The following is a 19,597-nucleotide window of genomic DNA, read 5'->3' on the forward strand; positions in this document are numbered from 1 at the left end:
TATCCAGAATATATCATTCACATCATGCCTTTACGCATAAGTCCAATTTTTTCATATCTACTCATACTAAAAATAGAGAGCTTAACCCAACACTAGGGAGCTCACAACCTCTTCCAGTTGCCACCAATTCACTTTAATATATTTTTAGTATGAGTAGATATGAAATAAAATTGGACTTATGAGTAAAGGTAGGATGTGAATGATACATTCTGGATACTTGAAGGTCCTACAAACAATAAATGATAAAAAAACAAAAAATAGAAAAGCCAAGGAATATGATATAAAGTGGAAGAATTTTGAGGTACTAGTAATTAAAATACTACTGTGGTTTGTTGTGTTGATGTTGGGATAGTCCCCAGATTACATTGTGGATTTGGGCTTGTATTGATTGATTTATTGTAAGTTTAGCTTCAACATGCCCAGACATTGGGTTCCTAGATTTGGACACTTCAGATCTGCTTGTCAGTCTAATATAGCATTTTATTTGGATGACTTAGTGGATTTAGCACTAGGATACTGAACACTTTTTTTTTTTTTTTTTTTTTTTTTTTACATCTAGGTTCCTGGTTCAGATTCAGCTTTGATTAATTGTGCTGAATGTCATGATCTCAAAACTGTTTGGCCTATATCAAATTAGTTTGTGGTCTTGCTGATGTTCCTAGAGTCCAGGTGCCCGTATCACTATAAAGGAAACAAACATTGTCGGCCAGTTCAGTGATTCTGTACTACTGTCCACTGCCATATGAGAGATCCAGCTTTGAGTTTTGAGCCTGGCTTCTGCTTCTCTGGTTGGGCATGAGGATGCAATGACTCCTGGTTAGATTGTCAATTAGAAGACTAGAACTGTAAAAAAAAAAAAAAAAAAAAAAAAAGAGGGAAAAGTTCTTCAGCAGATGCAAACGAAATTTTCTCAAACCTAGATTATCCCAGGACAAGCAGGATGCTAGTCCTCACATATGGGTGACGTCACTGACTGAGCCCTATTGCGGGAAAACTTTCTGTCAAAGTTTCTAGGAACTTTTGACTGGCACTGTGAGGCCACAGAGTATGCCTATGCCCAGCATGCCATTATATTCTCTGCCACAGGGGTCTCACTCTAGTCTTCGTTTTTCCGCGCTGCTGTAAGCATTGTGGAGATAGGAGCCCGTGAGTTTACTCACAATTTTTGACTGAAAGTCATTCTTTTCAAGACATTTCTCCCATAAGGGATCTCACGCTCTCTTCGTTCACCCGCCGGTGAAACCCCGAAGCCATATTACTATCGACTGCCGTCGATAGTAATATGGCTTCGTGGTTTAAAAAATGTCTGATCTGCAATCGGACCATGTCTATCACAGACCTGCACCTTGAATGTGTGGTCTATTTAGGAGACAAACATGAAATTTCCTCCTGCCCAAAGTGTGCAGAAATGACTCCTAAAGGAGGGAAGCTTTGACAAGAAAAAAATGGAGCACCTTTTCACCTCCAACTTCTTCCTTCCCCTTTGTCGATGAAATCGTCCCCAGCAGGAGTCACTAAAAAAGTCCTGCTGAAGAAACGTCGCCCAGACGGATCAGGAGATAGAACATCACCAACACCACCGGCATCGATAAGGTCGGAACCGAATCACGGCCTAAACATAAGCATCAACACCACCATGCCCTGATGTCACCATTAGCTCCCTCCCAGGGAGAACCGATCGCAAAGTGGCAAAAACATAAGGAAACACCGCCACCGTCAGGGCCTGCATCGACAGAACCCATACAGCCTTCGCAACAGGTATCAGCTACTTCTCCATTGGCGCTAACCATTCCACCGGTGCCACAGGATTTGACACGCTAATCAAACAAGCAGTAATGCAAGCCTTAAAAGAACAAATTCCGGAGATACCGCCAATGACGTCATCGATATCCGTGACATCACCGTTGCCGGTAACATTATCGATTCCGGTGACATCACCGATGCCGGGACTTGTCTCGATGCTGGGGACAACCCCGATGCCAGTGTCACTGTCGATTCCACTGACTACCTCGATGCCAATACAGATACAAACATCGGTGCCTTCAGTCTTACCAGACGTCGGGCCGATGCCGAAGACTCCATCGGTTCTGGCACAGATGACAATCTTCACGATTGCACCGATGCACAGAAAACACAAAACAAAGACGGTAACTTCGAAGACTTCATCGAAGGCATTATTTACTTCTTCGATGCCGAAGCCTTCACCAACGGTGCCACTCCCTCCTGGGGATCCAGGACACCCAGAGTCAGCACTCCACCAGATAATCATGAAAAGGTATCAAGATCTGCTGGACTCCCTTCCCTCTAATCCAAGGGAAGAGAACCCTGAGGATTCATCCCCTGAGGATCCACTTCCAGGACCTTCGGGTATCCCTCCTCCACATAAGACTTCTGCACCTCCACGACACTCCCAGCATATGACACTTGGAGTGACACTAACTCGGAAACCTCATCTGAGGATTTTGTCTGAACCATTACCACCAGAAGTTTTTACTTTCACTACTTTTGTCCAGGAGATGGTGGATTCCATTCCTTTCAACCTGGTAACAGAGCAGGACACCAGACACCAAACTTTGGAGGTACTTCAGTTTGTAGACCCTCCAAAACAGGTTGTAGCCATACCAGTGCACGATGTTCTCTTAGAATTACATCATCACCTCTGGGAACATCCCTGCTCCGTTCCAGCAGTCGTCAAGAGAATGGATAGTACATACCTAGTACAATGTACTCCTGGATATCAGAAGTCACAGCTTCCCCACCACTCAGTAGTGGTGGAATCAGCTCAAAAACGATCAAAAAGAATAAGAACCCATTCATCAAATCCCCCAGGCAAAGAACACCGTTTTTTGGATTCCCTGGGTCGTAAAGTATATCAAGGGGCCATGTTGAACTCTAGAATTTCTTCCTATCAGCTCTACATGACCCAATACCAGAGAAATTTATGGAAACAAATTCAGGAATTTGTCCCATCTCTCCCAACTCAGTATCAGGAAGCAGCCCAGGCCATCATCCACAAGGGCCTGGAGGTCGGTAAACATGAAGTCTGTGCGGCCTATGACTGATTCGAAACAGCTTCAAGGGTAGCTGCATCAGGTATCAGCGCCAGAAGATGGGCATGGCTTAAGGCCTCAGACCTTAGGCCTGAAGTTTCAGGAAAAACTAGTGGATCTCCCCTGTCTGGGAGACAACCTTTTCAGATCCAAGGTCCAAGATGCTGTGTCTCAGCTAAAAGAACACACGGAAACACTGAGACAGCTTTCTTCCCTTCCACAGGATCTCCCTACGCACACGGGGCGTAGGCCTCAATGGAAGGACACCAGAAGACCTTTTTACCAGCACCGGAGATATTACTCTCCTGCATCTTGACCCCGGCCTTCTAGAACACAAAGGCCGCAACCAAGAACCCATTCATCAAATTCATCAAACTATCTTTGAGTTCAAAAATTCATTTTTATATATATATTTGGCACTGTTAATACGCCTTTATTCTACATTAAATAGTTATACTGCTTATATTAAATAATATAATTTTTATGTATTTCCAGTAAAACTATAATATTTATTGTATCACTATGTTAAATTGTCATCTAGTTAAATTGTCATCTAGTATTCCAGTTAAACTATAATATTTATTTATCACTATGTTAAATTGTCATCTAGTTATATTGTTCCTTATGTTCTACAGTTCTATGTAAAGCTTCACTCTCTGTTGGGCAGTTCATTGTTTTATGTAAACCGGAGTGATTTGTAGTCCCTACAAGAACTTCGGTATATAAAAATTAAAAATAAATAAATAAATAAACCAAGACAACGGAGCAGCTAGGCCCCAACCTGCTCCACAGACAGGACCTGCTGCTGGTTTTTGAAACCACTTCCAGAGAACTCAGCCTTTTCTCAAATCCTCAGCCAGAACTTCCAGTGGGAGGCAGGATATCCAAATTTTACAACAATTGGATACCAATAACATCAAGACCAATGGGTCCTATCAACAATATCTTGAGGATACCAACTCAATTTCCTCTCAATTCTCACAGATTTTCCACCAAGTCAACTTCATCTCAGCGAAAAATCACATGCTTCAATTACAAGTAGAATTATCCACCCTTCTGAAAGCCAGGGCGGTAGAGCCGGTACCCCAGCCTCAGAGAGGCAGAGGATTCTATTCCCGTTATTTCCTCATTCCAAAGAAAACCAGAGGCCTTCGTCCCATCCTAGACCTCAGAAATCTCAACAAATTCCTAAAGAGAGAAAAGTTCAGGATGGTTTCTCTAGGCACCATGCTTCCACTTCTTCAAACAGGAGATTGGCTTTGTTCTCTGGATCTACAAGACGCTTACGCCCACATTCCAATATTTCCCCCTCATCGCCAGCATCTGCGCTTCATGGTGGGTCAACAGCATTTCCAATACAGAGTACTGCCATTCGGACTTGCCTCTGCTCCCAGAGTGTTCACCAAATGTCTGGCAGTAATAGCAGCACACTTGCACAAGCAAGGTGTCCATGTTTCCATATCTAGACTGGCTCATCAGAAGTCAATCTCAACAAGGAGCTCTGGCTGCTTTCAATTGCACAATTACTGTACTTCACTCCATGGGCTTTCTCATCAATTATCAAAAGTCCCATCTTACTCCATCTTGCCTGCTTCACTTCATAGGAGCAGAATTGGACACCATCCTTGCAAAGGCCTTTCTACCCGAGGATTGAGCAGAAACACTGTCCCTGTTGGCAAACTTGATTCACTCACAGAAACAAGCAACAGCTCATCAGTTTCTATCCTTACTAGGCCACATGGCCTCCACAGTTCATGAGGGTAACTCAATGGACTTTAAGATCTCAATGGATTCAATCCATTCAACCGCTGCATTCTCCAATTCAAGTAACCCACCAGTTACATTCCTTTCTACTTTGGTGGGTGAACAAGGACAATTTGTGTAAGGGCCTACCCTTCCAACAACCAGTCCCACAGATAACGTTAACTACAGATGCATCCACCTTGGGTTGAGGAGCTCACATAAACAATCTCCAAACCCCCAAGGACAAAACTCGAAGCAACGTTTCAAATCCATTTCCTAGAGCTACGAGCTATACGTTATGAACTGCATGCGTTCAAGGACTGCCTTTCACACAAGACTATTCTCCTCCAAAATGACAACACAGTTGCCATGTGGTACATCAACAAACAGGGAGGTATGGGCTCGTATCTCTTTTGTCAAGAAGCTGCACAGATTTGGGGCTGGGCCCTGAACCACTCAATGTTTCTCCGGGCCACTTATCTGGCAGGCACTCACAGCGTAGTGGCAGATCGACTCAGTCGTCAGTTCCAACCTCACGAATGGTCCCTGGATCCCTCAGTAGCGACCAGGATATTTCAACATTGGGGACAACCAACAATAGACCTCTATGTGTACATCTGAATCAAAGTGGACAAATTCTGTTCTCTACACAAACAGAAAAACCAGCCAGCCAAGGACGCCTTGGCTTGCCCTTGGAACTCAGGCCTTCTATACGCGTATCCTCCAATACCGCTCATAACCAAAACTCTGAAGCTACAACAGGACAAGGGGTCCATGATACTCATAGCCCCATATTGGCCTCAACAAGTATGGTTTCCCACACTTCTAGACCTCTCTGTCAAGGATCCCATTCGCCTGGGTGTAGCTCCCAATCTCATAACTCGGGATCAGGGTCGGTTGCGCCATCCCAACCTTCAATCCCTATCCCTGACAGCATGGATGTTGAAAGCTTGATTTTACAACCACTCAATGTTTCAACCCATGTCTCTCAATTGCTTATAGCTTTACGTAAACCTTCCACACGAAAAAACTATTCTTCCAAATGGAAAAGGTTTACTTTGTGATGCAGGCAAAACAATATTGATCCTTTCACTTGCCCCACTACTTCTCTTTTAAACTACTTATACCATCTTTCAGAATCTGGCCTCCAGACTTCATCTGTAAGAGTACACTTAAGTGCAATCTCAGCTTACCATAAGATGGGAGATGCACCAATTTCCACACAATCTCTTGTCAGCAGGTTTATGAGAGATTTAACTCAGCTTAAACCACCAATTCGGCCTCGAGTCACAGAATGGGACCTGAATCTGGTATTAACAAGACTCATGCGTTCTCCTTTCGAACCCATAGATTACTGTGATCTTAAATTTCTCACATGGAAGACTATCTTCCTCATAGCTATTATATCAGCTAGAAGGGTTAGAGAGTTACAAGCACTTGTCACGTACTCACCCTATACACAGTTCCTACATGACAAAGTGGTTCTCCGTACACATCCATAATTCCTCCCAAAGGTAGTTACAGAATTCCACTTGAATCAATCCATAGTCTTACCCACAATCTTTCCAAGGCCTCATTCTCACCAAGGGGAACGAGCCTTACATACCTTGGACTGTAAGCGTGTGTTAGCTTTTTACTTAAACCGCACTGCAGTCCACAGAAAATCCACTCAGCTCTTTGTATCTTATGATCCAAACAAACCGGGTAAAGCAGTGGGTAAACATATTCTATCCAACTGGCTAGCAGATTGCATACAGTTTTGCTATGAAAAAGCAGACCTTCCTCTCCAAGGGCAAGTAAAGGCGCATTCAGTAAGAGCAATGTCAACTTCAGTAGCACACTATCGTTCAGTGCCAATCCTTGACATATGTAAAGCAGCAACATGGAGTTCTCTTCACACCTTTGCAGCTCATTACTGTTTGGACAAACAAGGACGACAAGATTCAGCCTATGGACAATCTGTCTTAAAGAACTTGTTTCCAGTTTAATCCCAACTCCTTCTACATCCAACCTGCTGTGATCTTCAGCTGACTCATTTCAACAACAATACTTCACTGTTGCCTCAATACAAAATGACTCAGCTTCTAGCTTGCTTATCACCCATATGTGAGGACTAGCATCCTACTTGTCCTGGGATAAAGCAAAATTGCTTGCCTTGTAATAGGTGTTATCCCAGGACAGCAGGATGTAGTCCTCATAAAACCCACCCGCCACCCTGCGGAGTTGGGTCTGATAGGTTTTATTTTATTTTTTGCTAAAGCTTATTGCTACCTACGAGACTAGAGTGAGACCCCTGTGGCAGAGAATATCATGACATGCTGGGCATAGGCATACTCAGTGGCCTCACAGTCGGGCCAATCCTGTATCGTGCGGTAGGAAGAGCTGCGTTAGTGCCTACGGCACCCGCGGTTACCGCCCGCACAGAGCAGCTCACCTACCGCGCGATCCTGAAGCCTAATTATATGTAAATGTAAGCCGCGTCCGAAAAGCCTTAGTCCCGCGCAACCCAGGATACTGGATAGAGCGCCTATACAGGATCCTGGGTGCGCGGGCCTAAGGCTTCACGCCACGCTGGTATCTGTCATTTCAAATGTCATTTGAAATGACAGATACCAGGAAGCAACGGCGGCGACAGCGCAGAAGCAACGGCGAAAGGACTTTTCAGTGTCCCCCCTCCTCTCGGAGCAGGGCGCGAAAAGCTGCCTTGCTCCGGGAGGAAGGGGGACACTGACAGCGACGAAGCTTTCCCCCAGCCCGGACACCGGCGAAGCCAGAAGACAGCGGCGGAGAAACGGCGAAACGACTGTCAGTGTCCCCCCTCCTCTCGGAGCAGGGCGGAAAAGCCGCCTTGCTCCGGGAGGAGGGGGGACACTGACAGCGGCAAAACTTTCCCCCAGCCCGGACACCGGCAAAACTTACAATTTTGCAGCCATGAGCCACGAGCAGGAACGCGAAGATCTGGCTCCGATAGCTCCTCCCGACAAGATGGCCGCCTGCACGGGGAAAGAGTACAATTGGCCGCTCAAGACGTGATGTCGTGACGTCACGTCTTCAGCGGCCAATTGCACGCTTTCCCCGTGCAGGCGGCCATCTTGTTGGGAGGAGCTAAGGCAGGCCAGATCGTGTTCGTGCTCGTGGCTGCAAAAAAGTAAGTTTTTGCCGGTGTCCGGGCTGGGGGAAAGTTTTGCCGCTGTCAGTGTCCCCCCTCCTCCCGGAGCAAGGCGGCTTTTCCGCCCTGCTCCGAGAGGAGGGGGGACATTGACAGTCGTTTCGCCGTTTCTCCATCGCTGCTTGTGCGCTGTCAGTGTCCCCCCCTCCTCCCGGAGCAAGGTGGCTTTTCGCGCCCTGCTCCGAGAGGAGGGGGGACACTGACAGTCGTTTCGCCGTTTCTCCGCCGCTATCTTCTGGCTTCGCCGGTGTCCGGGCTGGGGGGAAAGCTTCGCCGCTGTCAGTGTCCCCCCTCCTCCCGGAGCAAGGCGGCTTTTCGCGCCCTGCTCCGGGAGGGGGGAGAAGAGACAAGCGGCGAAACAACTTACTTGCACGGGGGAGAAAGCGGTCTCCGTGGCAGCCCCAGTCCTCTCCCCTCCTCCCGAAGCCAAAAAAAAAAAAAAAGCTTTTTTTTTTTGGCTTCGGGAGCAGGGGAGAGGACTGGGGCTGCCACGGAGACCGGCACCCATGATCGCGGCCGGGGGCAGGTGAGCGGGGGCTGGGGGAAAGCTTGCCACCTACCCTGACCCCTGCCTCTACCGCCTGGGTCAGGGTAGGCGGTTAAGTTTGCAGGTTAAACGCGCGACAAAGCGGCAGGGAAAGGTAGCGTTAGTCGGGGCGCGGGTTACGGGATGCTAGGGGAATAGCTAATTCGCTCGTTTGCATGCAATATCGCGCTAATTCGCTCGTTTGCATGCAATATACATGCCGCGGGCGGAAGGGGTTACCCGGGGAATTTAGGACGCGGTAGGAGTAGGTTAAAGGGGATTCGGGATCGCAGGAAGGGCTAACGCGGCCGGAACGTGAGTTAAAAGCGGCTTAGGAGCAGGGTAAATGCAGCCGCACTTTACAGGATTGGCCCGAGTGCCAGTCAAAAGTTTCTAGAAACTTTGACAAAGTTTTCCTGCAATAGGGCTCCATCAGTGACGTCACCCATATGTGAGGACTACATCCTGCTGTCCTGGGATAACACCTATTACAAGGTAAGGAATTTTGCTTTACTGTAACTCCTTATTATCAGCTTTCCTGCATGTCTCTTAAAACCATTACAATTATTACAAAATGCTTCAGCAAAACTTTTGTAATGAACTAGGAAATTTGATCACATTACACCCTCGCTGATCTCACTGTATTGACTGCCAGTACAAGCACATATCTTTTAAAGTTTTAATGCTAATATTCAAAATCATCCATTCCAGTAACACCAGTATGATAGGTGTAACAGTACAACCACACACACCTCAGCAAACACTAAGATCTCAAAATAATGGACTATTGATTGTTCCTACAATATGGAGCACACATCTGATGCAAGTAAAATATTGTTTCTTTTCTATAGCAGGTCCAAAGCTATGGAACGCTGTACCTGAGATGTTACATTTGATAAACACGGCTATTCAAAAATGCTTATAATCTAAACTTAAAAATGTAAGAATGGAGAGAACTACAACAGACAAATACTAATTGAAGCATGAGGAATAAACAGGAAGAGAATGAAAGAACCAATATAATGTACTGAATATTATTTTATCTTATTGTCTGTATTCCTCACCTATATCCAGATCTTTAGTCAAATATAATGGAACATTTCATTTGATAGATGTTAATGTCTGTTTATGAATACTACCTCTGTAACCCATCCTTATTGTTGACTTATAATTATGAATATTACTTTTGTAAACCATTGTGATCTATACATGGAACGATGGTATATAAAGTGTCTAAAATTTATTTAAGGTTTTTTTATACCGGCATTCATGAAGCGTTCACATCATGTCGGTTTACATAAAAAAAGGGGTGTAATGAAAATAACAAAGAACCTAGATAAACATGAAGAAGAGATGCAATAAAATAAAGTTGGATGATTTTGATAGGTTACAAATTTTAACTAATAGATCTGAAATTTCATTTTTGAGTTCCTTCAGAATCCTGAAGTGTATACCAGCCAGTTCAGGTGATTTGCTACTCTAGTTTGTAGTAGGCCAGATTGACAAAATTATTCATAGTAGTTAAATCACAAGCAGATTGTGATAAATTGCAGGAAGACCTTGTGAGGCTGGAAAATTGGGCATCAAAACGGCAGATGAAATTTAATGTGGATAAGTGCAAGGTGATGCATATAAGGAAAAATAACCAATGCTGAAGTTACACAATGTTAGGTTCCATATTAGCTACCACCCAGGAAATAATCTAGGCATCATAGTGGATAATACATTGAAATAGCTCAGTGTGCTGCGGCAGTCAAAAAAGCAAATAGAACATTAGGAAATATTAGGACAGGAATGGTGAATAAAACAAAATGTAATAATTCCTCTGTATCGCTCCATGGTGAGAAAGCACCTTGAGACTGTGTACAATTCTGGTCATCACATCTCAAAAAAGATATAGTTGCACTGGGGAAGGTACAGAGAAGGGCAACCATAATAATAAATGGGATGGAACAGCTCCTCTATGAGGAAAGGCTAAAGAGGTTAGGGCTGTTCAGCTTGCAGAAGAGACTGCCGAGGGGATATGATAGAGATCTTTAAAATCATGAGAGGTCTAGAACAGGTAAATGTGAATCTGTTATTTATTCTTTCAGATAATAGGACTAGGGGGCACTCCATGAAGTTAGCAAGTAGCACATTTAAAACTAATCAGAGAAAGATGTTTTTCACTCAACGCACAATTAAGCTCTGGAATTTGTTGCCAGAGGATGTGGTTAGTGAAGTTAGTGTAGCTTGGTTTAAAATAAAGGTTTGGCTAAGTTCTTGGAGAAGTCCATTAGCTGCTATCAATCAAGTAGACTATTACTGGTATCAGTAGCAAGGGATCTACTTAGTGTTTGGATACTTGGCAGGTGCTTGTAGCCTGGATTGGCCACTGTTAGAAACAGGATGCTGAGCTTGATAGACCCTTGGTCTGACCCAGTATGGCAATTTCTTAAAGTAAATTATATGAATTTAATCTAAGTATACATTTGTTCTAAAAATCAAACTTTTACGTTTATGAAATACCATCTCAGAGACAATTCGCTACCATTCCCAATAAGTAAGAATAAATATGACTAATAGACAATAGTGCAATTGGCCTGTACACCTATGTTGCTTTTGGATTTTTGTTTTTTGGGGGGGGGGGGGGGGAAGATATTTTTGCTTCTAGCTGAATCAGAACTGGCCCCCACTGTGAACATAGCACCATGAGCCTTCATTTGCATCTGCTGAAGGACATTTCCCTCTTCTGCACTGTATTGCAAACTAATTTTCTCAAACTTGAATTCTGTGGTAGTTGAATTCGCAATGCAAAAAGCCAGAAAATCAAGAATTCATGCTCATTCCCCACCTCACCCGGATCAAAAGTTGCTGGACGATTTTGCAAAGAAAAATTTCCAGTCTGTGATGTTGAATGCATGCATCCAGAACCATCAATTCTACAAAACCCAATACCTGTTTGAGAATCTCTAGACATTGAAATTGGCCATGCAACAAGCTTCACCGGATGTTGCCCTTCCTCCTCAATATCATACCGTAATATTGAAGAAGGTCTTCGTCACTTGTTACGATGAATTTATGAGGGATTTGATATTTCCTCAATCTTCAGCAAACGCAGTTGAAGTGAGGCGCTTGGCATGGTTGCGATCCAGTGCCATACGGGACGATGTCCATGAAAAATTGGCCAATCTACTCTGTCGTCCCGAAAATTTGTTTGGAGACAAATTTACCGAAACGGTAGCTAAGCTCAAGGAACAAAAGACTGCTGTCCTTTCCTTGACAACTCCTCACATGCCATTGACCTCGAGGCGTCCTTATACATCTTCGACAACCTACAGAAGGGCCCCATTTAAATCATTTAAGCCCTTTTCATACTATAAACCTCAAACCTACCAGCAACCTTGCCAACCTCCCTATGAATCTCAAGCACCACAACGTGCAAGGGCTGCCCGTCCACCATGTTAGCAGGCGGATCCTCCACCCGCAAAGCCTCAATCCAGTTTTTGAACCTACCTTCACTTCCGTCACAACCCTCTCCTGTGGGAGGCAAATTAACCAAGAATCTACCAGCCTGGAATCAAATAACCACGGATCAATAGGTCCTTACTATCATACGCCAAGGTTATACCCTTCACTTTTCCTCCTCCCAACCCTTCCTCATTGGGTTCCACAGAAGCAATTAACATCTCACAAAGAACCTCTGTTGAAAGAACTTCAAATGCTTCTGTACAACAATTGCATTCAGAAATTACCTTCTGAAGGATTCCGTCAGGGATTCTATTCCCAATATTTCCTAATTTCCAAGAAATCAGGAGGTCTGCGTCCAATTTTGGATCTGCGATCCCTCAAACATCTCTACAGGGAGAAATTCAAAATGACTTTACTCAAATCCATCCTTCCCTATCTTCAGTCAGGGGATTGGATAGGTTTGCTACATCTGAAGGATGCGTATGCACATATCCCAATGCACCCCGGTTCCTGGCGGTACCTATGCTTCCAAGTGGACGACCAGCACTTTCAATACAAGGTCCTTCCTTTTGGCCTTTCTTCTGCCCCGGGAGTTTTTACCAAATGTCTCGCAGTGGTGGTGGCACACCTTTGACGTCAGGGGGTGCAAATATTCCCTTATCTGGACGATTGGCTTCTAGTAGCACCCAATCGAGACCTACTGAGATCCAGTCTTCTCCTCACGATCTCTTGCCTCGACAACCTAGGTCTTCTCATAAATTACGAAAAGTCGAACCTGGAGCCCACTCAGACTCTGCAATTCATAGGCACCTTTATAGACACAATTCAGGACAAAGCTTTCCTCCCTCATCCGAGAGCTCTAGCCCTCTCCTCTCTGGCTACAGATTTACTGCACAGCACATACGCGACAGCTCACCAGATACTGTTCTGGGACATATGGCAGCAGCCATATAGGTTGTCCCTCACACACGCCTACACATGCGTCAGATGCAATGGGGCCTAAAGTCACAATGGATCCAATTCCTTCATCCACTCTCTACTCCAATTACCTTGACACAGTATGAAATGAGACCTCCTGTGGTGGCTTTCTCCGTCAACGCTACAGACTGACTCGCCCCTTCGACCCCTTCGTCATCAGATGATACTCACCACAGATGCGCCCCCCAAGGGTTGGGGAGCTCATCTGGATCACTTAATGACGCAAGGTCTATGGACTGCATACGAAAGGTCACAACACAAACCTCCTAGAACTCAAAGCATTGAACGCCCTTAGAAGAATCTTTACGAGGGAAGATTGTAATGATTCACACAGACAACCAAGTAACCAGGCAACAATGTTCTACATAAACAAGGAAGGAGGGTCCGGTTCATGGAACCTTTGCAAAGAAACTGTCCTGATCCTGAAATGGGCTCATCAGAGATGCATTTCTCTTCAAGCAACTTATCTGCCCAGCATCCAAAACTCCAGAGTGGAGAAGCTCAGCAGAATTTTTCATCCCCACAAATGGGAACTAGATCAGGCAATAGTTCAACAAATCTTCTCCGTATGGGATCTCCCTACTATAGACCTCTTTGGAAAAGAGAACAGGAAACTGGAAGCCTTTTGTTCAGTCTACCCGAGCCCTCATCGACTCGCCCCGGACGCTTTTCTAGTGAGTTGGTCGCACGACCCTCCTTTATGCGTTCCCTCCAATTCCACTCATATCCTGCATGATCCAGAGATGCATAGAAGACCGAGTGGATTTAATTCTAATAGCACAAGTGTGGCCAAGACAACCCTGGTACAGCTACCTATTGCACCTATCAATTTGTGACCCATACCCCTGGGCAGCAGCCCCCAACTACTCACCCAGGACAATGGATCTCCTCTTCACCTGCTTCACTCGTCTCTACACTCACGGTGTGGAGATTGAACGATCCGTTCAACAACACCTAGACATTTCACCTGATCCTCAGGATATCTTACTGTGTTCTAGGAAACAGCCCACAAGACTTAATTACAATAGGAAATGGAAGCTCTATGCTGCCTGGTGTTCCACCAGAGATCTTGACCCTTTATCTTGTTCACCTGAACAACTTCTATCCTACCTCCGTTTGCTCTACACGAGAGGCCTTGCGATATCATCACTTCGAGTCCATTTAAGCGCTATAGCAGCTTACCTCAAACCTCTCAATGGAAACCCCATCTCATGTTATGAGCTAGTATCCAGATTCATGAAGGGTGTCTTATGCTTCCGTCCGCCTTTACAGAAACCACCGGTACTGTGGGACGTTAATATTGTCATTGAACAACTAATGCTTCCATCCTTTGAACCATTAGACACTTGTCATCTCTGCTACTTGTCATGGAAAGTACCATGACAAGGTGACTTTGCGAACTCACCCCAAATTCCTACCAAAGGTGATTTCCAGTTTCCACGTCAACCAAACCATAACCTTACCTATTTTTCAATCAAACCCTCATGCGAATGATAATGAGAAAATGCTCCACACTTTGGACTGCAAGCAGCGCACCCATTCACCTACCAGACCATCTCAACTTTTTCTTTCCTTCAGTCCGAACACACAAGGACGTCCAGTAACGAAAAGAACTCTTATCCATCTGGATTTCCAATTGCATTCGATTCTGCTACCGGCAACACTCAGACTTTACTTACAACTCCGAAAGCACACCAAGAACGTGCACTAGCAGCCTCGATAGCTCATCTACATGATGTTTCGATCATAGACATTTGTAAATCGGCAACATGGTCGTCGCTACACACTTTCACATCCCATTACTGCTTGGATAGACAGGCAAAGGATGACTCATTAATGGGCCGGACTATCCTACAGAAGAGCACACGTTCCTCACATACAGCCTTCTTTAGGACCTGTCCGCCATGAACTTTGGTATTGAGCTACACTTTAACTCTCTCATGCTCAATACATCAGCTGGGGACTCCCAGACAGCATGGCTAATTCAGCTGCTTATCTACGTGAAAAGAGCAAATTTGCTTACTGTAAATGGTGTTTTCTGTAGATAGCAGACGAATTACCCTGCTGACCTGCCCACCTCCCCAGACAGTTCCAGCATACACTGCACTTGCTTTATTTGTAAACTTTTCTATACCGAAATTAGTGGGGACATCATATCTGTTTACAGCAAAACTAAAGAATGGAAATTACAATGAACGGGGGGATGGGAGGGATTACGTAGGGAGAGATTACATAGGAAGAAAGAGCTAGCAAGGAAAATAGAGAGATCAGAATGAGGGTTGCTTAGGAGCACCCAGATGATCTCATAACAATAAGTCCTTACAAGGTAAAAACATTGTAAAGCAAAACATATATGAATATATATATATGTGAATGTATAAGCATAACCAAACTATGTACACAGGTTCAGTTAAAATCTGGCTTGGAGCGCATGAAGACAGGGGAGAGCTGGAGGCAGGGGTTATTGAGGGTCGGCTTTATTACTGACTGAGGAACCTGAGGTGGATCAGAGAAGATATGAGGGAGCACCTAGCTGAAAGACTTTGCTAGACTTAGAGCTCCGCCACCTAGTGGCACGGAAGACGTACCCAGATAGCATGGCTAATTCATCTATCTACGGAAAACACCGTTTACGGTAAGCAAACTTGCTCTTCTCTGTACTCACTGTGTGGGCATGCCTCTCTCATCTCCACACCCTCTGAAACATGTTCAGACTTGTTCAGGAGTGGAGGAGTAGCCTAGTGGGCTATGAACCAGGAGACCAGGGTTCGAGTCCCACTGTCACTCCTTGTGATCTTGGGCAAGTCAGTTTACCCTCTTTTGCCTCAGGTACAAACTTACAGGCCAATACAGTAAAAATCGTGGGAGAGCGGGCGAGCGCACAGGCCACTCTCCTTTGCACGCGATTCAGTAAATTAATTTATTTAAACTAGGGCCCACGGTAAAAAGAGGCGCTAGGGATACTAGCGCGTTCCTAGCACCTCTTTTTGGACATGAGCGGCGGCTGTCAGCGAGTTTGACAGCCGATGCTCAATTTTGCCGGCATCTGTTCTCAAACCCGCTGACAGCCATGGGTTCGGAAACTGGACGCCGGCAAAATTGAGCGTCCAGTTTTCAAGCCGCGGGCCCACTTTAAATTTTTTTTTTTTTCAATTTTTAACTATTTCTAACAATTTGTAACTTTTGGGACCTCAGACTTAATATCGCCATGATATTTAAGTCGGAGGGTGTACAGAAAAGCAGTTTTTACTGCTTTTCTGTGCACTTTCCCGGTGCCGAGAGAAATTAACACCAACCTTTGGGTAGGCGCTAATTTCTGAAAGTAAAATGTGCGGCTTGGCTGCACATTTTACTTTCTGAATCGCGCGGGCATAACTAATAGGGCCATCAACATGCATTTGCATGTTGCGGGCACTGTTAGTTTCGTGGGGGTTGGATGCGCTTTTTCGGCATGCTATTACCCCTTGGGTAATAGGCTCGCCCGCTCTCCCACGATTTTTACTGTATTGGCCTGTAAGTTTGTACCTGAGGCAAACATCTGCTTCATCTTGCATTTAATGGTAAATAAACAGTATGAATATCATTCTGTCTTCACTGTAAAAATGATGTACTAACATTGTGATTTTAATGGTAAAATTGCAGAGTTGTTTTAATATTATATGCACCAATAACATCTGGTATTATTGTTTTGGTTTCTGTGAAACTAATATTTTTGTTTTGTTTTAATATGTATGTATTTTTGTATATCGCCTAGGCCTTTTTAAGTGTTAGGCGATTAATAAATTTTAATAAATACAAATACAAAATACAAATCCTTACTGAATAAAGGGGTAAAGCTAGCGCATTGAAAATGCGTGTCCAAATGAGGGTTAACAGTGCGCTCTGCCAGAAGCACTGTACTGTATCGGCCCGTTAGATTGTAAGCTCTCTGGGGATAGGGAAATACCTACAGTACCTGAATGTGGTATCTGTCTAACTTTAGACCTGCCCTGTGACATGTCTAGAGTTAGCTGGTTAAGTTAACCGGCTAATTCAGCTCCTCCCTGGATGCCTACCTCATGCCCTAGGAACACCCCGATGTACCTGGATAATTCATTATCCAGCTATAATTTGGCTAGGTAAGCGTTTTAAAAAATGCAGCTAAGCCATTTAGATGGATAACTTACCCATTATCAGTCTAAATGGCTTTTGAATATGTAACCCTAAAACTAAAGTATCTGGAAGCACAGAAAGTGAATGTTTTACCACAACAAAAAAGCTAATGTTTTATTGAATGTCATCTTTTTTTCTTTTCTTTGTCAGCCTGTTAAAGTTACTGAAGAAAATACTGTAATAAAAAATCTAATTTGGCTGAACATGGGCAGTTTTTATTTCTAGTCTGAGGAGCAGCTGTACACTCATTGCACACAAACTTTAGTTCAAATTATTAGTTTTTATTAAACATATTCTTTATTACACAAAAACTGATGACTTTTTGAAACAAGCCGCACTATGTACAGAAATACATATTAGGTTGCTTCATCTCTAACTGTTTTTTCTCTTTAAATATTGTGTTTAGAAAAGAATGAGTTATTTCTTATTTGTCTATTATGCAAACAGAATTGTTGCATGTGCGAGTGCTCTGTGTTTTTTTTTTTTTGGGCATGTCCTTGTGTTTATTGCAATGTCTCGTAACTTATGTTTGTTTTTCTATATCACTTTTTTTTTCTGCCAAAGCCTGAATGCCTGCATTTAAATCCTGCTTTTTTTTTTAACAAAAGTAAAACAAAAAACCTTTATGAAATGGAGTGGGGCTTGCAGTTCTATTGCAGGTCACTACACTCAACTGGCATCAGAAAGGAGGGGGTGAGGGGGGTTGCTTTTTGGTTTTGCCTAGTGACAGAGAACATTTAGCTTCCCCACATCATTCTACTAAGATGCTTATTCTCATTGCCTGTCTGGATTCTTTTCTCAAATATTCATTTTCTATTAAAGCCTCCAGCTTGAAATACCTTTCTTCTCATTCTTTTAATTTTCTCTTTGCATATCTGATGTCTTTGTATTTTGCACACAAAGGGACATCTTTTCTGTGATGGCTTATCCTGTACTGCCTTGTAAAATCTACTCCACTGTCTGTGAATAACCAGTAAGAGGAGTTAATGGGTTGAAATTCTACATTGCACATACTGTAGGCTGCCTGCTAAGAAGATATGCGGGGGGGAGGAGAAGAAGGATTTTTTTTAATGCCAGATACAGGCTGTCAGAATAAGGGCAGGAGGGCCACTATATCAGAAAACGAAGTACCAGCAGAATTTATTGATCAATATAATCTGATGGAGGTTAAGTAAGGAAGAGAGGGAAAAGAGGTAACAGGAAAGATTGCATTTATTGTGGGGGAAAATAGGCCATATGCTATATCAATGTTCCCTCGGAGAATGAAGGTATGTTTGGGAAATGTTATCCCAACCCCAGAACAGGGTATAAGGTTGGGATCAAATTGCACATCTCACCTGGTGGAAACACCGCCTTTCCCTCAACACCCACCCATTGCATGTGTGCGCCTTCATTTATATCCAATGGGAGAAGGGGGAAGGCCTCTAGGCGGCCTCCTGTGTGTTGATACATGCAAGGTATAGAACATAAGAACATGTCATACTGGGTCAGACCAAGGGTCCATCAAGCCCAGCATCCTGTTTCCAACAGTGGCCAATCCAGGCCATAAGAACCTGGCAAGTACCCAAAAACTAAGTCTATTCCATGTTACCGTTGCTAGTAATAGCATTGGCTATTTTCTAAGTCAACTTAATTAATAGCAGGTAATGGACTTCTCCAAGAACTTATCCAATCCTTTTTTAAACACAGCTACACTAATTGCACTAATCACATCCTCTGGCAACAAATTCCAGAGTTTAATTGTGCTTTGAGTAAAAAGAACTTTCTCCGATTAGTTTTAAATGTGCCACATGCTAACTTCATGGAGTGCCCCCTAGTCTTTCTATTATCCGAAAGAGTAAATAACCGATTCACATCTACCCGTTCTAGACCTCTCATGATTTTAAACACCTCTATCATATCCCCCCCTCAGCCGTCTCTTCTTCAAGCTGAAAAGTCCTAACCTCTTTAGTCTTTCCTCATAGGGGAGCTGTTCCATTCCCCTTATCATTTTGGTCGTCCTTCTCTGTACCTTCTCCATCGCAATTATATCTTTTTTGAGATGCGGCGACCAGAATTGTACACAGTATTCAAGGTGCGGTCTCACCATGGAGCGATATAGAGGCCTTATGACATTTTCCGTTTTATTCACCATTCCCTTTCTAATAATTCCCAACATTGTTTGCTTTTTTGACTGCCGCAGCACACTGAACCGACTATTTCAATGTGTTATCCACTATGACGCCTAGATCTCTTTCCTGGGTGGTAGCTCCTAATATGGAACCCAACATTGTGTAATTATAGCATGGGTTATTTTTCCCTATGTGCATCAACTTGCACTTATCCATATTAAATTGTCTCTATCATACCTCCTCTATCTCGCTTTTCCTCCAGAGCGCATATGTTTGTGCATTCTGGGTCACTATAAATTCCTCTTGATTAATTCCAAGGTCTTATCCCAAAATGCCCCCCCCCCATTGGTTGTCATGTATATTAAGTATCTGTATTTAGTAATTCCTTTATGTATAACCCCCCCCCCAATTCTTTCCA

General features: G+C 43.9%; 1 protein-coding gene across 2 annotated transcripts in view; it reads left to right on the forward strand.

Moving 5' to 3' along the window:
* The window catches only part of RAB6A (RAB6A, member RAS oncogene family), a 274,025-nt gene that overhangs the window by 67,155 nt on the left and 187,273 nt on the right, over positions 1 to 19,597 (forward strand). The gene's annotated exons all lie outside the window — the stretch shown is intronic.

Source organism: Rhinatrema bivittatum, chromosome 5 (genome assembly GCF_901001135.1).
Source record: "Rhinatrema bivittatum chromosome 5, aRhiBiv1.1, whole genome shotgun sequence".
In the NCBI taxonomy this organism is placed as follows: domain Eukaryota; kingdom Metazoa; phylum Chordata; class Amphibia; order Gymnophiona; family Rhinatrematidae; genus Rhinatrema; species Rhinatrema bivittatum.